Source organism: Pinus tabuliformis, chromosome 8, assembly GCF_031772625.1.
Source record: "Pinus tabuliformis cultivar Carrire ecotype Pingquan chromosome 8, CPIR1, whole genome shotgun sequence".
Lineage (NCBI taxonomy): Eukaryota > Viridiplantae > Streptophyta > Pinopsida > Pinales > Pinaceae > Pinus > Pinus tabuliformis.
The window spans coordinates 1,856,037,831-1,856,053,762 of NC_142294.1; positions in this window are offsets into that span (position 1 = coordinate 1,856,037,831).

Below are 15,932 nucleotides of genomic sequence, written 5' to 3' on the forward strand. Positions count from 1 at the left end.
ATCTGATATAATTATTAAGGTGATAACCTCAAATCTAGTTCATATATAAATATAACAACAACTGTATCATGCGTGGAAATTGGCTCCTTGGGAAATGAGAAGGAAAATCCCTCAACAACTTCGAAAATGCCAAATCCTCAAGGAACGGTAATTACTCAATTTTGTTATTTCTCTTCGTTGTATACTCTCACCAGCACCCGGTTTTAGCTATATTCAAGGTTTGAGAGGACAACTTACAAGGAAATCATGTAGCTCATCAGTCCTATGTATAGGTCTAAGCAGCGCCTAGAATACAACATTCCATCTCAAGTTTTCTTCCTTAAGGACGAACATCCCACTATCTGACATTTGCTAAACTCAAAGGCAGAGAATTAAACCCAGCCAAGAAAGTGCAACAACTATTTATAAATCTCAGCAAATTGTATGCACTAAATATCCTAGTTGTTTCTCCACACCAACATTACACAGCTTGTACATTAGACCCTTAAAATTTTGTGTAATTATATGTGCAACCTAGATCAATCAGGGAATGGTCTTTTATTTTTGTCATGGTTTATTGACATCACACTCAGTACCTGTAGCATACCTTTGCATGAGCGACCATGGATATGTCTCAAGAAATTTGAATTCTTCTGTTGTCCCATTGGCCAAGTTGTTCAGAGGTATTAGAGCCGAATGTATAAACTACACCAGACTTGGTTACCATGATATTGTGACCAAGACCAGCGATGGCTTGACACTTTTCAAGCATGTAGCATGTTTCTCTAGCTATCAAGAATCACAATACTAACTTCCAATAACCTCTGCATCTTTCTTTCATAGTTTCTCTCTCTAATTGTGTCATGGGCTTGAATACAACTTTGCTTTGGCACATGTTCAATGTTGCAAGTTCATATATAGATAGATTAAAATCGAGGGAAAAGTTTGTTGGTTTCCTAAAGAACTGAGATGAAGCTTGCAAAATGATGAAACAATTCAACCAAGAAAGAAAGAAAGAAAGAAAATTAGTTTAACGTCCATGAGGCTAAAGATAGCCTATGGGATAGATTGCTTCTTCATATGGTTGAAGTAAGCATTACAATCAATAGTATACATTCCAAAAATGAAGCTAAACAAGCATGACAATTTGCAAATCATTCTAAAACCACAATATAAAAACTTACCTCCATGTTCTCAACTTCTGACAGCTCAACTCTCATTTTACTAAGAGTTGTAATTATTATCGGAGTTTGTAGAGCTTCACATCTTGATAGTTGTTATTTAAAAAAATGTTTTTTAATTGTATATATAAATTTAACATTCTGAAAATTTTGTGAGACATTAAAATTGGAGAAAATTCACAACTCATACTTATGATTTCAACAAATCTCTCAAATTATAGTAAAATTATAGTAAAATTAGACTAGAGGATTTCTATGTCAAATCTTTATATATATGTAAATTATGCCAATATGCACACTTGGCCCAAAACAAATGAAAAGTGTTATCATCGGAGCGTCCTTCCTTGCATGCATCCAAGCACCCTACATAAAGGGGCTTGGCCGCGAGCTCATATAAGGACTCCCTTATCCTTGCATGCATCCAAGCACCCTACATAAAGGGGCTTGGCCACGAGCTCATATAAGGACTCCCTTATCCTTGCATGCATCCAAGCACCCTACATAAAGGGGCTTGGCCGCGAGCTCATATAAGGACTCCCTTACCTTCCTTTAGTAGAGCTCTTTGAGGAGAAGAACCCGTAGCTTGCCCTTCCATAGTTATAAAGGAAAGGTCTTGAGCTCAAGATTTTAGGGGAAGAAAGATAGGAAAAAAAACAAAGGATTCGTAAGGCCTAAAGACCATAAGGGAGAGGTGTCTTAAGGTTGCTCGACTAACTAGAGAGGTGCGCAAGTAGGCTTTACTGTAAGGGAGAGGAAGAATCATAGCGCAATTAGGCTTTACCATAAGGGAGAGGAAGAATCATATTTCATTACGTTTAGAATGGATAGATAGGGGGATCATAGTGCTAGGATTCTAGAATTGATGCTTCTTGTTGGGCGATGAATCAAGCGAGGGCTTGATGTTGGGCGGGCTTCTTAAGCTAGCTTGCTGGATGGATGGATGATGGATCTCTCGACCTGATATCCTCGATCTTTATTACCATTTCGATCTTCTTGTGTACCAATGTTGCTACCCGTATTGAACTCTCTCACTGCCTCCCTGACTTAGATCTCGATTGAGAACACCTGTATCCTGTATATCGGTTGAGACCCATCAATCTATCTATCCCTGAGATTGAATGAAAAATGACTACGAGAAACTTGCTTTACTTGCTTTTATTACTTGCTAGCTGGGATAAGAACCGAGTGAGGTTCTAGCTTGCTGGTCAATTAATCAAGGGAACTTAACAAACTAAATTAACCGAGGGACGATGGTCGAAACCGTTAGGATAGAACTTTTTGCTAGAGATATTTTGGCTAGACGTGATGCTAGATGTTAGGCTTGACGCAACTCAACCGAGGCGGGTCCAAATCGAAGCTGGTCGAACACGCACGACTGCTTGATGGGTGTGAGAAACTGGGATGGTCGAACACGCACGACTGCTTGATGGGTGTGAGAAACTGGGATGGAAGATGAAAGAAGAAATGGTGGGATGTTATTATTTACTTGCTTCTTTCTCGCTGGGATATGAAACAAGGGCCTTTTTATCATTGGTCCCCAGGCTTTACAAAATTCGAAGAAGCTAATCATTTAACCGAAATTGGGAGAAGAAAGAGAGAGGTGAGCTGGTTCATTGATCGATGGAAATTCGGAATAGGCACAAAGTTTTTGTGGCCCAAAATTCACATTCTCATTCACTAGTTTTATTTCTTTTCGTGATTGGGAGAGATCAGCTAGGATTGACGGAAGCTGATAGATAATATCGCCAATATATATAGTAGATTGTTTCTTGCCCACGATTAGTTTTCTTACACTAATAAGAAGAGACCTAGGGTTGTGAACAACTTTTGTGTGACGCAGGCTTTTAATGACGGCTATGTTTGTGATACCTTCATACCAAGAGCAGTGCTTATATACGATTCACCGCGTGAAGATCATACGCCATACATATTGAGAGAGACATTAGGGCGCGGGGGCGGGGCGTGGGGGTACACCTAACGTTGGCGCTAAAACCTCCCCGACCTGAAATCTCTATATTCCGTCCCCCGCCTCCCCTCCAATGTCTCAATATGGTCAATATGTTTATTTAATAAACATGGAGAATGAAATATGTGTTTGCTGTATAAGTATGAATTGTATTATATTTTAACATTTAATGTTGCCGAGTAATGCTAACATTACTTGAGGGATAGAAAATATATGATCAAACTTTTGTTTTAACCTAAGATATATGAGCCTCTCTTAAAAAAAGCCCAAATAAGATGTTGAAATTATATGATTGATGTAAAATAAAGTCAAAAATAGTTGAAAAAAAAAATCCTATTAACCAAAATTTTGATTAAAAATATTGGTTTACACGCCAAAATAATGTAACTTAACAAAATCGAATACAATAGTCCCTGTAGCCCCGCAGGCAAGGACTAATAAGCTTGGTGGGAGAGGTATTCAATTCCCTTCATGCTTCTTTGTTTCATTAATTCAATTTCTTTAGGAAAGCGTGGTTGGCATGAAATAAGATACACAACTCTCCTAAATGTTTTGAAGTATGAAATAAGGTTAATGTAAAAGGTGCCAAATTCAATTCTTTAAATGCATGTGTTTCACTAATTCAATTTATGTAGGGAAGCCTACATTGTGTGAAACAAGATATGCACATGTCCTAAATGGTTTTTGGGAAATTTTGGTTTGAATCTATGGAATATTTATTTTATTTAGAAATTTTTGTTTTTAAAAAAGCGCAAACGTGTGAAACAATAATATATAATTCTCCTAAATGAGTTTTAAAGTATTTTAGTATGAATTGTGTAATAAGGGTTTTTTATTTAGCGATTTTTTTAGAGTAAAAAGTGTAATTTATAGAATAAGAATAGAGTTTGGTTAGGTAGCATCAGCCACAAAACCATTTAAATTAGATTTAATTGATATTATGTAGGTTGATATTTTATCACAAAACCACTTAAGTTAAACTTAATTGATATTGGTAGATGTAACTTTTCTTCCTAGTTTTACCTAAAGTAACCATTTCAATTGGGGTAAACATGAGAAGAGATGTTACTATAATCAGATTCGACCTCCTATACCACTTTAAGAAAGTGGAATAGATGGAGCATCAAATACAATCATCCAACATCATCAACAGAACCATCAAGAGACAAGTCAGCCACTCATACAGCCTGTCCTTAGGTCCCACTTCTATTATGCAGCTCTTATGCCATAGTCACTCTCATGCTATGGGCAAGGGAGCAACCAACGACCTAAAGTCGCTCGCACAAGCTTGCCAGCCAGTGACTGTGGACTAGAATTACCAGTTATGTACCAATGGCTCTAGGATTTAAGCCACTTTTCTAGCCCAGAATCTTGGCCTCTCCCCCGAACTGTTGTAGCTTCCAGAATTCATTAAAAACATAATAAAAATATTGATCAATCAAAAATCACCCTCGGGACTAGGCCTGAGCATCCCCAACCGGGACTAACATTCTGTTAAACACTTGGCATCAATGCAACCTACAGGTCTACGATACAAGACATAACATAAATGACCGAAACAACTTATGAAACATAACCAAAAGGATCACCTCCTTCTGTATTGAAATATTACATCATCAATTAGGTCTTGCATCCATCCATTTAATAGTTACAATTAAATGTATGAAATAACCATGACATGAACTAATGATTCAACCATGCCTATAACCAACATAAAACCATATAAATATCAGAGATATGAAAACCATTAAATCCACATATAAATCGGTGCAAAAGTAAGAGAACTTTGTTTTTGTTAATCATAGTCAAATCCGATCAGGTTCGGGACTTCCATGTGCCATTCGACCATAGGTATGACTAAACCAAAACTCTTTTTTAGCCATTCGCCCCCATGCCATATTCCAAGCATGAATGTGAGATCTCATAGAACAACCAATCCATGAACAACCAAGGGAATCCAGAGGTTAAACAACCTCCACCTTTATCCAACTATGATCACACCAAAACCGGTGCTCTGATCACAATCGAACAGAACTTGGAATGCCATCCAGAATCCATCACTATCCTTGAGGAATTTTCCATCTCCTTGTCTCCTAGGCTTTACTGCAATCCAAACCCGGATCACTAGGCCCTAAACCAAGGATACTTCCTTAGGATTTACTATCTATCCCTTGAAAACTGGTCAAGGGATTCCTAGGCCTTTAGGAATGAACCTTGAGACCACCTCTGCCCCAAATTCCGAAATCCATCTGGCAAACCAAAGCTCAAAAACCGAAATAAACATCCCAACATACCATGGCATCCGGAAAAAAGGCTAGGCTACGCTGAAATCCACTGTCATAACTCGGAAAAACCATGCTACCGGCAACAAGAGAACCATACACCAACATGCAAACCCATGCATGGCCCAACCAGTTAGGAAATCACACATCCAAAGGGTTACCTACAAGTATTCGTGTTGAATTTGCTTATTCCTACTTTCCTTTCCTTGATTCTTGCTTGTTTTCCCTTTCTTTTGCCCTAAACTAGAGTGATCCAAGAAAACTCTAAGTGACCAAGAGAGTGAGAGAAAGAGAGAATAATGAGAGAGTTCTAAACTTGAACTTGACCAAAAGCCACGAACTGATCCTCAGAAACCTTTTTTCTGCACGAGGCCTCTAATTTCTTCATTTTCCATTATTTTCCTTCAATTTCCTCCTCACTTGCAACCTATGACCTTTTACCTTCCTTTTCTCCTAATTTCCTTTATATTCATAAATAAATGTGCCAAAATGTCTTTAATGCCTTTGTCTTAGCCTTTGCCAATTTCCTTAGCCAAAACACACATCCAGTGATTCCCACTATGATATATTTGCTCAACATTTAGCTTGGAATAAGTGTCCCTTACACGTGGTCTTATTTTTCCTTCATTAACTTTTATTACATGAAATTTTCCACCAGGTCTGTTACAGTAGAGAAGGTGACATTTTCTCACATAATAACTTAGCTAAATTTAATTGATTATTAATATTTGGTTTTAGATACTCTCAACATCATTTCTTTTCATAATAAATATCATGTATCCATGTAATTGAACAGGAAAAGAAGGACTCAAAGTTTAGAGGAAGATTTACACCTTCAAATCTAGGGAAGATAGTTGTCATAACATTGTTTCAAACGCCCATAAGATGATTTCATTATCAAATGCATGTTTATGACTATAATTACCTCGATTGATAGGTTAAAAAAAAAAAAATCCTGTTTGGACTCCAATTTGTTTAAAAAGGATTATCGTAATTATAACAACCCCTGGGTATTTTTCATGTAAATAAAAATAAAACCAAAGTCATGAGACATGTATTCCAAGTTGAATGGTGGGTAAACATTATAGTGGACATCACTTGTAGTTTATTAATGGCTATAGAAATTAGCAAAAGCAAAGAAGCAATAAATGACAATTTAATATGAGAAATAAAGGAAAATAGGAGGAAAGTGATATGAAGAGACACAAATATGCATGCAAGGGAAATTAGAGAGAAAAATGAAGGAAAAAGAAGGAAAAGGAAGAAAAAGGAAGAAGGAAAGGAAGAGACTAGACATCAATAATAAAAAGGCATCATAAAAATAATTCACAACTTTTGGTTAAACTTTTGTTAGTTCTAGATTTGATCACTTTCAGAAATAGAGCTCTTAGAGAAGAGAGAGAGATCACTTTGACAAGAAAGAACACAAGGGAACCTAAGGGGGTGCAAGCAAAAGCTTGGAAAAACAACTACAACAGCTATACATTGCAGGGGAGTTTTGAGGTCTAAAATGCGTCTCCTAAAGAAATTATAAAATAATAGTGGAAATAATAAAATAATATTAGATTATATCATCAAATTTTAGAGGGAAAAAAGAAAAATCTATTTTTTCAACTCGTATTTTCAACTTATCTCCCTATGGGTTTACCCAAATTTCAAACGGGAACTCTTGTTGGATGAAGAATTTGATTCCTCATCCAAGGAGTACCCATGTTGCATACTTTCCATGGACACTGTTACACAAAAAATGAGAAATATATGAAAAATGTGATTGCAATCACATTTTTTCATGTATTTATCATTTTTTCATGTAGCAGGGTCCATAGAAAGCATGCAACATGGGTACTCTTTGGGTGAGAAATTAAATTTTGTATCCAATGAGTACTCCCACTTGAAATTTAAGTAAAACATTAGGGCAATAAGTTGAAAATACAAGCTGAAAAAATTATTTTATTATTTTATTAATTTTTAATATTTTTAGTGTTTTACTCCAAAAAAGGTGAATCATCCCCATGGTTGACATCATCATCTTGAATCATATTGGTTTTTATAAAGTTTATTTTGGTTGTACATTTTTCTTAGGAGGCCTATTTTAGACCTCAAAATTCCCCTAATGAGATAAAATGTTGCAAATGTGATTTCCTTGCTGAGATTTGGATGCATGGTACATGCATGTGGTTCTTTGGTTATTTTGTTGTCATTGACATAAGAATTCCTGACAATGGTTTCGACCTTGCCTTGCCATTTCCTGGATAGTCATGATGTAGTGGGTTCTTTATTTGATTAAGTTTTGGATGATCAATAGGCTTAGATCCCGATTGAGGTGGGCTCAGGAAAATTCTCAAGGGTCAAGGGTGGAGATGGGCTTTCTCCTAACTGTCAGTTTCTTGAAAGAATCATGGGTTTTGTGAAACGATATTCATAGCTCTGTTAATTTCTTTAAAGAAGCCTGACATGTGTGAAACGAGATCTGTGCTTTCGCTAAATGTGTTCTAAGAAATTTTGATGCGAGAGGTCTCGAGTTCAGTACTTAGAACGCCTCTTTGTTTCATTAATCCTCTTTACTTCATTAATTCATTTTCTTTAAATCTCTTTGTTTCATTAATTCAATTTCTTTGAAGAGCCTTGTTTTTGTGAAACAAGCTTTGTAGCTCTCCCAATTTCCTTAAAAAGCATGGTTTGTGTGAAACGAGATATGTAACTCTCTTGGTTTTTTAAAGAAGATTAGTTTAAGTAAAACGAGATCTCTAGCTTTGCTAGCTGTGCTTTAAGAAATTTAGATGTGAGTTATGAAATAGGGTTGGTGTAAAAGGTCTCGATTAGTTATAAATTTGACTGGGATTTTTTTATTGTCAAGTAAATTTTTTGTAACGGATTTTATTTTAAAATTTCCTTTCCCATGAAATTTGATTTTACCCAGTTATAAAATAAATGTCATGTATTATGTGTTTTTGTTAAATGTTATGTATTATGTGTTTTTTTAATTTTTTTTTGTTGTGAATGTAAAAACATTTTGTTTTTATTATAAATTTTGTGTTTTGTGTTAGTAATTTTTTTAATTCAATCATAAAATAAGCTTCAACCAAATAATGTCATAGATGTATATGTTTTATATTACTTGAAAAATATTAAACATATTCAGCTTTTTCATTCCTAATGTCAAACAACTAATGATTTGGTACAATTTTATATAATCACAATTTTAAATTGATTTCAAAGATTTTACAAATTATGGTAAACCATTATTGAAAAGTTTTCAAGTAGCTTGGTAAAACCCATTAATTATAATGTATTTTGAAGAGGAACAATGGACCTTAGCTAAAACCCATTAATTATAATGTATTTTGAAGAGGAACAATGGACCTTAGCTTTCAATTTGATGAGGTAGACCGAAGGAGGACCTTATAAATAATAAAACATGTTTGAAACTATTTTTAAATAAGAATTTTAGAGAATTCTAACATTTCAATCAATAATAATATGTTTTCAATTTGATGAGGTAGACCGAAGGAGGACCTTATAAATAATAAAACATGTTTGAAATTATTTTTAAATAAGAATTTTAGAGAATTCTAAAATTTCAATCAATAATAATATGTATGCATGGATTTTGAAGAAATTCTCAATCTTGAAAAGGAAAGAGAATAGAGATTTTCCAAAGACATACAAACACTTGAAAGGCACAAATCCAATTGTTTAGATTCAAGTGTGAATGTATTGAAAGCATCATAACTTTGATAACCACACGTTCTAGATTTCCATTTCCAACCACAAAGTAGCACAAGTGTACCAACACTAAAAATACTACATAAAACTCTTTCAAAATCAATTGAAAAACAACTATTTCACCTAACATAAACAAGAACCAACCACAAACTAGCACAAATGTACAATCACTAAAAATACTACATAAAACTCTCAAAATCAAACCAAAAACAACAATTTCACCTACATAAACAAGGAAACGTGAGTTTGTGTTTTATATATAATACTAATGCCCCATCGGTGTGGACATGTGCTGTGAGTCTCAACTTTAAATTTCAAGCTTCAATGTTTATGTTTTATGCTTAAGTGTGTACAATGTAGGATAACATGGAGTGATTGAAGACTTAGGCTAGTTTTTTTTAATAAGTCAAAATATCCACTTTGGATGAGTCTATGCTTATATTAAAGTCTCATGTCAAAGTCTTCCTATTTTGAGTGTTGCATAATGCAATACTTATTTTGGAGTGATAGCCAAAAATATTACTAACAATTTTTTTCCATAAATTTATTTGAAATGGATGAGTCTATGCTTATATTAAAGTCTCATGTCAAAGTCTTCCTATTTTGAGTGTTGCATAATGCAATACTTATTTTGGAGTGATAGCCAAAAATATTACTAACAATTTTTTTCCATAAATTTATTTGAAATTATATATATATATATATAATTTTAAGTTAATTATCAAATTGATAGTTTAAAAAATAGGTAACCAACCATCATTATTGACATGCAAATTTTAAAATAGTTTTAACCCTAAATTTCAATTTTTTAAACACCTTTTTATGGTGTGAAACAAAATCTATAACTCTCCTAAATTATTAATTTTAGATTTTGATATAAAATATGAAATAAGGTTGGTGCAAATCTTGAGATATCCAAGTTCAATACTTTAGAATGCCTCTTTATTTTACTAATTCAATTTCTTTAGAAAAGCTTGGATGGTGTAAAACGAAATATGTAACATTCTTATTTAAGAAATTTGGTTTGATTTATGAAACAAGGAGGGCTGCCAAGCAGGAAGTCCCTGCCCATGCAAGAAGTCTTGTGGGAACGGTTCCGATAGATTTAATATAGTCCTAGGTTGGACGAGAACGGTTCAGGTAGATTTAGTATAGTGCTAGGTTGGAGTTCTAAAACAAATTCAATTTCCAAAAACTTTAGTGATGTATCTATATAAAACCGAATTAAATTAGAAGATAAATACAAAAATCCAAAAAGACTCTACAGTTAACCAAGAGGCTGGAAACCTTTTCAACGGGTGACTGGCTGTTGAAAGTCTATTCAGTCCAGCAGTTCCACTCCGTGCATGCTGAAGTTCCAAGGATCTCAGCTCAAGTTCTGGAGAATCAATCCCTCTGCTATGTTGCTTAGACTTACTGACCTTTATAAATGAATTTCCTATGTAGAACAGGAAGTGACTATTGTGTACCTTTGGAACTGGAAATGTGTATTGTGATGTTCAGACTGCCAATATGGACATCGAGTGAACACGTCCATTAGAAGACATTGAAAAAAAAACGCATTGATCATTAGTACAAAAATTGATGAATAGTGTACTAGATTAATGAAATAATCCTACAATCTAAGCAAAGTAGTCTGCTACGTTAATGAAATAGTGAATTGTTGATATTTCTCAATGCTAACCTTGCTAATGTTAAGCAAAACCAATGTTAATAAATTTGGGTCAATAGATTGCACGGAAAACACAAATTCAGTTCTTCACCACCAGAACATAAAGCTTAATATTAATTGCACGAAAAACACAGTAACCAAAGAAAGGTGGTTGCAGCAATCAAGCAAGCACAGGAAAATAGAACCACAATAGGAAAAAGAAGAAAAAAAATGGAACGAGAAGAAGATTGTGACAGTGACACGGAAAGCAACACCTTTTATCAAGCAGTGGAAGGGTTAACGAAAGCACTCAATTATAAAGAAATATGCATAACTCTTCATGTAAAGCCGAGGTCCTATAGTAAGGTGAACTGGCAGCTAATATGACCTAAGCAATCACTATCTAAACATTGGTTTCTGAGTCCACTAAGAAAATGATTTATTATCTGAAATTAAAAAGGTAAAATTTGATTGCTAAGTGAGTTGAGTGGTGTGCATTCATGTTCTCTGGAAGTCTTAACTTCTGATGAGTTTCGAGTTTGTGATCAACATTTGCACTCACCAAGTATCAGACCATATCCTATTTAGATTCATAAGAGATAGAGAGAAATAAACGGAACCGACACACTCCTAATTATGCAATAAAGAGAAAATAAACCAGCACTAGGGAAGCCCAAGTCTTGAAAAAAAAAAACCAGTCAAGAAGGACGCAACCCTACAAAGCTAAATAACCCAAGTACAAGTGTAGTAGAAAAGAGAAAGAAACCCACGAACAAAAGAGAGTGTAATCCATCAAGGTATCCTTGGGAAAATCAGTTGGAAAAGATGAATAAGAATCACTTGATAATAGAAGATGAATATGAATTACTTGATGATAAATTACAGATGAGAGTTGTGTATTTTATACACTACTTAAGATTAAGGTGCTTTCTCCAAGAAGGGTTATAATCCTATGTGTACAACCCTCAAGGTTGGCCTTAGCCAAGCCTAGAAATACAATAATGATTGCAATATAAGGTCGGGCATTGCTGAAAGTAAATTTTATGCCATTTTCAACATTTCCAGATGCATATTGCTTTGCAATGATACAGACAGAAATGGTGGAAAAATCTAGATTAACATACTTTCCTTATATCATTTTCTGGTGCTGGCTGAAAACACCTTTTGTTGTTTCAACCTAGTTTCATCCCAAAAAGAGATCAATTCAGCAATTTTGAGAGTCTGCTGGGTTACACTGAAAAAACCTTTTTTTGTATATCTATATAAGTAGGATCCTTCTCTTTCAATATGATTATACTAAAATCTCAAACATTATGATCTGCTTGTGTCCTTTTTTTATTTCTTCTGTTGAAAGTTGGTTGTCCAGTAACCAGTTTATATATGGATTTTGAAATGAAATGAATTTGTATTAAAATTCACAGAAGATCTTGAGGATCTAGTGCATATAGCTCTAGTTATTAGAAAAGAGAAAGAAACCCACGAACAAAAGAGAGTGTAACCCATCAAGGTATCCTTGGGCAAATCAGTTGGAAAAGATGAATAAGAATCACTTGATGATAAAAGATGAATATGAATTACTTGATGATAAATTACAAATGAGAGTTGTGTATTTTATACACTACTTAAGATTAAGGTGCTTTCTCCAAGAAGGGTTATAATCCTATGTGTACAAGCCTCAAGGTTGGCCTTAGCCAAGCCTAGAAATACAGTAATGATTGCAATATAAGGTCGGGCATTGCTGAAAGTAAATTTTATGCCATTTTCAACATTTCCAGATACATATTGCTTTGCAATGATACAGACAGAAATGGTGGAAAAATCTAGATTAACATATCTTCCTAATATCATTTTCTGGTGCTGGCTGAAAACACCTTTTGTTGTTTCAACCTAGTTTCATCCCAAAAAAAGATCAATTCAGCAATTTTGAGAGTCTGCTGGGTTACACTGAAAAAACCTTTTTTTGTATATCTATATAAGTAGGATCCTTCTCTTTCAATATGATTATACTAAAATCTCAAACATTATGATCTGCTTGTGTCCTTTTTTTAATTTTTCTGTTGAAAGTTGGTTGTCCAGTAACCAGTTTATATATGGATTTTGAAATGAAATGAATTTGTATTAAAATTCACAGAAGATCTTGAGGATCTATGGGAGAAACATACCAATCACAATGTTACAGTGACTCTCTCTTGAATTTAAGTGCAATTTATATAGTCACTAAAAAATTATTGAGTACCCTGCAACAAAGTTACTGGATTTGCCAATCTTAGTGCTGTACCCGGATGTGAATCATGCAGGAAGCGGGGAAACAGTGATCTCGATCTGCTTCTTCCATATTTGGCATGATTTGTTGAAGGATCCGTTTCCTGATGTAGGATCTATTGCCTGTCATTTGGGGTTCAGATCTGAGTTTCAGAATCTGTTGAGATTTTAAGGGAATCCACTCCCAGGAGACTTTGACACCGAGCTCTCATGCTTTAATTGTAGTGGTAACTTGGTAAAAACGCTTTGAAGAAGCAGAGGAACTATCAAAAGTGGCCTACCCTATATTCAAGGCCAATATATTCACTCCAAGGATGAAAAGGTAGATGATAAAGCCTTGATTGGGGCCTCTAGTGCATATAGCTCTAGTTATCTTCTGATTTTGCCTACTAGTAAGCCGGATTTATTCTTGATATTCTCGGTTCAATAGATGTGAAGCCCCATATATCTATGAGTAAGTTGTAGAATCAAAGTGTAATAGCTGTTTTCGTTCACTAGAGATGTTAGTAAGGGTAGGACTAGGGAGTGACACAGATTAGAATTCCCCCGACACAGTTACGACTCATGTTTGATGTGGGAGGAGATCATCGAAATTGCCTTCTTGGATTGAAAAAGAAAGCCTGAAAACTTCAACACCATTCGATCCAGTCATGCTTTGACGACTGAAATGAGGAGAATGCTTCAAGGGTTTTAAGACCTAGGCAATAGCTTTGGAAGTCAAAACAATACTAATCAAGTGCTAAATGACAAACGAGACGCGGGCACTAGTGCGAATTCAGTGCCATATTCTTATTTTAGACTTTCTTTCACGGTGGTATTGTAATCAAGGTCCACCAATGTGAGAATATAAATGGGATTGAAAAGATGACGACGGGTTGAAAGATGTAAGTTTCTCTTAAAATGAGAAAACTGAAAGCAATCAAATATCAAAGTAAAAAACAAAGAGGCGTTTGAAAACCCTCAGCCTACACTTTGACTTTCTCTTCGACCTACAACGAAGCGACCAACAACCAATCATGTTAACAGCCAACTTGGATTCAATCCAGTTAGGAGATAGACAACGAGACTCCACATTGATAACTTACGGGCTTGGGCATAACCCGCATGAAGACTTATGTTTTGTTTCGGATGCAGCACTCATGAAAAATCTCGGGTAATTACGTGCACTCAGGTAATTACGCTGCCTTCCTACGCCAACAGTGTCGCCCGTTCTGTGCTAGACTAATATTTGGTATTGCGATCAATTGACAAAATTATTTCTAGTCATTGTCAGAGCCAGTCATTTCCCATAGCCGATCCAGGTGGCAATGCAATCGATTAAAGAGGTGATCCTGCTACTCCAAGCTGCGATGACAGGTGGCAAAGAAGATACCTCATAAAGTAACACAACCCTCAAAGCACATTTAAGAAATCACCTTCAACAAAGGTCATATATGCCTTGACACTTGGTCAATATGCATTGAAATGCCCATGTAGGATGGCAGCAATGCCTAGTTTTAGACTTTTGGTCACGTTTCAAGTCTTTCAGTGTTACATTCATATCTGAGTGTTCTTGTAGGAGAACGAGAATTGAAGGAAATCTCAATAGAAAATGAACAATTTGAAGAGTCATACGATGCAGAAGTTGCGACAACAAACCTTCTTACTATAAAAAAGGGTAGAACAATCTTCACACAAATAAAGAAAGTACTGGAACTACGAATTAGGTACTGAAGTCAAAATGAGGCGAATTTCCTAATCTTTCGAGGCATTGATTTGTATTAGATAACGTCGAAAAAAGTCTCCAAGATACCATTAAAGAGATGCCAGGGTATTAGAAAATCTTCAAACACTGTTTCAGGGAGTACAAAGGGAGTTGGCCCTCAAAGAAAATTCCTGTACAAGCGGCCATTCAGTGCAAATTGGAAACAAAGAAAGGTCAACTTGAGTCTTAGATCGAAGAATACACTAGGGTAGTGGAAAATCTTCAAACGAAGTTTGAAGGATTAGGATTAGAAAGGGAATTGGCCCTCAAAGAAAATGCTTGCACAAGTGCGGAGTGCCAAGCTAGAGGAACAGAGGAACGAAGCAGTATTTCGTGGTGTTCTTGGTATCTTTCTCAGTGCCTACGTAGTTAACGTGTTTCATAGATGTGTTAATGCCCGTAATGTTTGGCCGTGTTTCCAATATTGTATTACCGTAGTAACTCCGCTTTTGTTTAGAGGCTTTTTTCTGCTTTTGTTTAGAGGCTTTTTTCTGTATTCTGTCTGTTAATATTTTGTGCCGCACTAACTGCAAGCCCCCATGCCATGCAGCAGCGAGACCACAGTGGATTGGTTTCGATGGGGTATCAAGAGAGCAAGTGGTGGATGAAATAGGGGATCGAGAGAGCGTTTCACCCTAACCTAAGCGCAAGATACAACACTGTAACGAAGCCACCTCTCCAGGTGACCCCTCCGAGTAAAGGAACATGTTTCGCTGCCTTCGCTGGTAAGTACCATCATAAGCCCAGTGCAGAAGAAAGTGTTTATGGCAGGTGTCCCATGAGCATGTGTCCTAAATTGGGAAGAACCTGAAACCCAGAATGCTTTCACTGGGAACTGAATCTTGAACAAGCTTAATGCTGGATATAAAGGGTAAATGGGGGTTACCCCAATATGAGATACAGGACTGAGAAATGTCAACAAAATGCTACTAGAATTAGACAAAAGCACTGAGCTAACTCGACAAGAAAAAATGCTAGCTAATCTGAAAGCTTCGTTTCAATAGCCAGTTTCAGGATGCAATTTCTACAAATGCAAGTCTGCAATCACAAATTCAAGGTAAAATTAAACTTATTTTTGTGCATGTAGTATGTGTTTGAAAAACCTTTCTGTGTCCTGTGTTATGCTGAATATTCATGCTTT